The sequence below is a fragment of the Macrobrachium rosenbergii genome, chromosome 13 (assembly GCF_040412425.1).
Source record: "Macrobrachium rosenbergii isolate ZJJX-2024 chromosome 13, ASM4041242v1, whole genome shotgun sequence".
Lineage (NCBI taxonomy): Eukaryota > Metazoa > Arthropoda > Malacostraca > Decapoda > Palaemonidae > Macrobrachium > Macrobrachium rosenbergii.
The window spans coordinates 2,560,020-2,566,623 of NC_089753.1; positions in this window are offsets into that span (position 1 = coordinate 2,560,020).

Here is a 6,604-nt window from a genome sequence, read left to right on the forward strand (position 1 = left end):
ATTCACCTAAATCCGTTAACTCTATCTTTAGAAATCTTACTAAAATACACAGGGGAAAAAAATATGGCCGATGTTATAGTCATTCTTTGTCCGTAGAGATAATAAAAATCAAGTAGCCAAATGCAATTGTTAAAGTGGCCCCGTCGCCCTTCTTCTCCAGCCGCATTGTGACTTTCCTCCTAATCTTTCCTCACTTCCTAAAACTCTAAATCTTTCTCTACATCTCCATCCGATCTCTGTTCCCAAGTGCCTTGTAGATCTGCTTTAATCTACTTGAAATTTCACATGCACCTATTGTATGCAAAATAATGCAGGGCTTCGCATAAATCCTTCTCTGCTGAACTTCTTAGAGGCGTATCTGTCTCAGTTCTTGAATATTTCCTTGACGAAAACTTTCTCGGCTATTCTGGCCACAATCGGTCTTGAGATCTCCCGGATATACAGATCTCAAACAATAAAGATGTGCACAGAGATAAAAACCAAGGATTATGGGTCCGCTCTTACCCCACGCATTCTTACGTCTACCTACTAACATCAAAGCGAACTTACACACACACACACACACACACACACACACACACACACATATATATATATATATATATATATATATATATATATATATATATATATATATATACAATATATATATACAGCTGTGTGTTTTTGTGTGTGTGTGTGTATGCGTTAAAAGACGGGGCCGGTTTCCAGAAAAAGATGAACCGGCACTATGGATGGTATTTTAACATAACATGCCCTTAACCTCTCAGCCTAGCCCCGATACTCAAACCCGCTAGGAAGGCGAGTATCATAACCTCTCTCTCTCTCTCTCTCTCTCTCTCTCTCTCTCTCTCTCTCTCTCTCTCTCTCTATATATATATATATATATATATATATATATATATATATATATATATATATATATATATATAGGTGTGTGTGTGTGTGGGTCTTGGTCGCCCCCTCTGTCTTTTCACTGTACACACTGACTGATTGACTTTGCTCTTCACTTGTGGCAATACAAGCTTAACAGATCCATCAGCAGAGTAAAACGAAAAAAAAAAAATGGAGAAAAGCAAAGTTGTCCTGCCACTCTGACTCACTTGAAACGTATTTTTACTTTGTTTGTTAAATATATGCATGTCTTTGTATATAATTACACTTTAGTAAGTGGAGGGGGGAGTTCTTGTGAGGCGCAAAGGATATTGCTTTTGGAAATTTCGGATCTTATTCGACAAATATAATGTGCAGCCAATGAAAACCAAGTATATTCAAAACATAGTTGAGGATTAAAAAGAAAAAAAAATGTAGGCCATGAAAATGACTGCGAAGCCTACAGAGAAAAAAAAATAGAGGTTCATCTAATGGATATAATTTGAGCCTTATAGAGTCTAAGCGTCGATCTGATCTCAGCGACGATTGGCATAAAAGGCTTTCCTCCTTCTAAAACTCATTGCCATCGGTCTACTCCCATTCACTACTGTCAGTCCTTCGCCCACTTACATACGCACACACGCACATACGCAGATACCGTCAAATATTGGATTGTGGCTGTTTTTACGTGTATAGATGAACAATTTTTGCGTTGCGTTATCTTCTCAAACATTTGATTAATATTATCCTACATGAAAAATTCTAGATATATATGATAGGAGAAGGCGAAAATAGAGGACATGAGGTAATTCACTAAATACTTTTAAAGACAATTTTCTTTCAGGTGTTCTTTTGACTTACAAAGCACACGCATGAAGTATATATATAGTCCATATCCACGAATCGTTGCAGAAGATAACAGAGACAGTCACAGGAAAGCCGATCTACGAGGAAAGAAAGATCGGTTTTTTATTTGTTATTCTTCAAATACTCCTAATATATACGTCTCACTCTCCGACATTTAGTAAATACATTTTGGCTAACAATTAACCTTAAACACAAATAAACATTATTAACAAGTCTTATAATTTCCTACTGATAATTTCAGGGCATAAACACGGATTTTGTAAAAAAAAAAAAACACACACATTCTGTTATCCTCAGCAAACCATGAAAATCTTCACAACACCGCCTCTAACACGGGTACCAGCCTCCATTATTCATTGCTGCATGAATAATATGCGAATAAAACGGACAAACGGGTAAGCGTTATCAATCTCAGATGGGCTGGGGATATCGCGACGCCGCCTAATCTCACCTTAAAGTTATCGCTCGCTCACTTTCCTACCATGTTTACTTGACAAATATTAAGATGACCTGTCAGCACATTCTCGCTCGCTCCTCCCTCTCTCTCTCTCTCTCTCTCTCTCTCTCTCTCTCTCTCTCTCTCTGAGTAAAGCCTAACCGATTTTTACTTCCCTATCGTATCGCAGGAGGGTCACAGGTTTGACGAAATTTTTCATTTCTTATTTTTTAAGAATACCTCGCAATTTTACACCGTTAAGCATACTCTATGGGTTATCTTTACAGAGTCTCTCTCTCTCTCTCTCTCTCTCTCTCTCTCTCTCTCTCTCTCTCTCTCTCTCTGTGAGTGTAAACCCCGGATGTTTTTTTTTTGCTCTTATGTACGTTAAACCGTCAGAAGTTCTGACCATTATTTATATTTCTGTTTGTCTGAGAGTGGAAATAATAAACGGGTGTCGGTTCCTGGCCTTCTTTACTTTCCTTTTATTTCATTACTTTTTGCTTATTCACCTGTCCTGTCACATTCACAAAAGTAGTCAGTACATGTCCATATACATACATACATATACATACATATATATATATATATATATATATATATATATATATATATATATATATATATATATATATATATACACACATTATATTTTGTGTGTGTGTAAGTTTGTTTCACAAAAATTATAATAATTTCATATTATTTTCCACCTGTTGGTTTATGCTAGTTTTTTTTCAAGGCCGTCCTTCTCTTTCCTATACTGACCAGTACATCTAATACTCGACTTATTCATCTTTCTACCTGCCTCCAGTAAATGGGAAATATCCTTCGTTAACTAACGCATTACCCTCGCTCTCTTATTATCTTAATTTTCAGATCTCTTTTCTAATGCATCCTCTAGCGTCCTCCTTCTCGACATGCATATATATATATATATATATATATATATATATATATATATATATATATATATATATATATATATATATATATATATATATATATATATATATATATATATATATATATATATATACATATATGTGTGTGTTAGAAATAATCATATATACAATATATATGTATAAACAGAAATAAATTTCTGAAATCAGGATCAGAACAATCAGTGTGTTTGTGAAATAAATTTATGACATCATACATTTATAACCCAGGTGTTTGTGTGTAATTTATATATATACATTTATATATACATATATATGTATATTATATATATATATATATATGTATGTATGTATATATAGCCTATATACACACACATATATATATATATATATATATATATATATAAATATATATATATATATATATATATATATATATATATATATATATATATATATATATATATATATATATATATATATATATATATATATCTTAACTTTTATATCTGTAACTACCCATGAACTCTATCTTCCTAAATGACATTAATTTTCATCTCCCTCCCTCTCTCTCTCGCTCTCCCTGACAAGAATTTAACTCTATTGAAATGACCTGAAGCGTCTCAAGTGTCCCTCGCATGGTGTTCCTTCTCCTTTTTCCTGCTGCTCACCGACTGAAAGACTCTCCGATGAGTTCATCTCTTCCTCTGTCTCTTTATTTCAAGAATGTCTGATCTGTGATTTCTCTCTTTTTCACTACTTTATTGTTCTCTTACTTTTCCGTCCTCAGTTGAAACATAAGACTTGACGAATATGCCCCATGACCGAGTAGCTTACCCAGAAAGGGCACCAGTCATTTCCCATAATGCAACTGGAAGTCGACTTGGAATTCAGAATTAGACACACATCCGTTATACATCTATACCGACTTATACCTCAGTTTTTATCCCTTTCGACACGTTTCTTTAATATATGATAAGCACTGTATCCGTGTCAACAGACAACATTAAATTTCAAACTTATATAAACACATACTCATTTGTACACACACACACACACACACACACATATATAAATATGTGTGTGTGTATATATATATATATATATATATATATATATATATATATATATATATATATATATATATATATATATATATATGTATGTATGTATATATATATAATATATTCATATATATAATATACATACATAGTTTTTTATTTTTAAGAATTTGCCACCATTCCGGTTTTCAGCAATTATTGTGTTGATGAGAATCATAGTCTACCTTTTTTCCCAGATATTAAGTGGCTTATGTACTGACGGTGTCTGCCATTCTCTGGTTGTCACCCACCCAATCACTGATCAGACCAAACACTGCCTTCCTCCACTGATCGGAAGACCACCGGTGCAAAGGACACGAGTTCCCTGGAGCAGTGAGTGAGCGTCGCATCTGGGAGTCGGAGAGGGGCTGAGGCTGGGAGCCTCGAGGAACTTCATCTAATACAAGAAACATTTTCACATTCTGTCTAATACCATTTCCTTATCCGCTCTTTCGCATCATTAACTGTTCCCAATATTACTGATTTCCGTTATTTTCTTTCAATATATTATTCCTTTCCGTTATATTCAATACTTAATCCTTGAAACCCCTGGAAGCTGTCTAAAGCTGTTTTCTTCAAGTTAATTCAGTATCAGCACTTCACGCATCCCAGCGATGGAGAATCATAAAATAGTGCTAAAATTCAGGCATGTAAATTTCAACCGATGCAATAAGGGATCTTCGGTGAGATAAAGAAATATAAAACAAACAGATGAGATCCTACGACATGAGAGTTATGAGCCCACATGACCTTGAAGGTCACAGAACAACTGCATATATCACTAACTATATAAAGTATATATATATATATATATTAATTCATTAATATATATATATATATATATATATATATATATATATGTATATATAAATTAACGATGAATTACTATAAATCAACCGATATATCACTCAAATCTGATTGACATCATCTTGTATTGGAAAACGTGGCAAATAAAACAATAAGAAAAAACATCAAAGGCGCCTTATGTTACGTAAAGTATCTTCCTAATCAATTATTAACATTTTTCAAACAAAGATTTGCTTCCCTTCCGTTTAATTACATGAGCAGTATAATGTTTGTTTTTTATCACCACTAACAGAAAAGATTAAAGGATGCAAAGTAAAACGTGACAATGAAAAAATCAAGTAATAAATTGTCAGTGCATAAAATTCAAAGAAAAAGCCTTGCATTATTAAAGAAAGATAGGAAGTACAGAGAATATTCAAGAATAAGCCATGGAAATAAAGAAGCGTTCAAAGAAAGTGAAAAATCGAAAACGAGATGAAAACTAAATTTCCATGGACTATGTTGTAGAACACAAAGACCTCGAAACACATCAAACCTACAAGAAATATTACGATTACTGAGGCAGAGATGAGATATCACTACACTAGTTCTAAACGAAGTTACTCAGGAAGTCATTCAAAGACCATTAACAAAACAACACAGACACAAACGCAAAAAATAGCTCTCCTGGTCCAAATGAACCTTATTTCATAACTACTCTTAATGGTTCACTTAAGCACCGAGTCAGAACTCCCCGAATATGAGAGAGAGAGAGAGAGAGAGAGAGAGAGAGAGAGAGAGAGAGAGAGAGAGAGAGAGAGAGAGATTCATTCTTGAAAGATTTAGTATGGGAAAGAGCGAGATTCATACTCATGCGGCGTTTCTGGTGTGTGTGTGTGTGAGAGAGAGAGAGAGAGAGAGAGAGAGAGAGAGAGAGAGAGAGAGAGAGAGAGAGAGAGGCCCAAGACATCGGCAAGTGTTATCAGGAGTGTATCGGAGGCAGGGACATGCGTATTTTACACTCATTTACACATACATGAGGCCTAATGACCATCCCCGCCCATAAACCACTCGCGCTACATAATGTGGGCGGAAAGAGGAGAAGAGAAGCAGAGAAAGGAGCAAAGAGGTGAAAGAAATAAAAGCATGGCAGAGATGTAGAGAAGAAGAGAGGAAAAGGAGGCATAAGATTACGTCAAAGGTTGAATCAAAACTGGCAGAAGTTACCAGCTGAGAATTGACGTCAGTTCGAGAAAAGAGAAGGAAAGGGAAAGAGAGAAAAAGGGATTGCAATGCACTTGGCTTGACTTTTGCAAAAGAGAACTGAGAATAAATGAGCATAAAGGATTAACTGTGGACAAGAGCTTCTAAGAGTTCGAGAAAATCGGTGGAATAATAAAAACTGGGAGTGTTCATGAGCTAAGGCGTGTGAGAAGACGCAAGAGAATCTCCAAGGGGCCTGGTGATGAAATCAGCTTTGCACTAATGGAAAGACGCATTTGCAAAATAAGAGCTCATGAGCAATATGCAAGATGATGAATGACATAAAGAAAGAAGTGAATGAAGACAGGTGGAAAATGTTTAGGCGGTAAATTCCAGCAAAAAGAAGTCAGTTCAGAAAGAGGAGCCAATCAACAAATGAA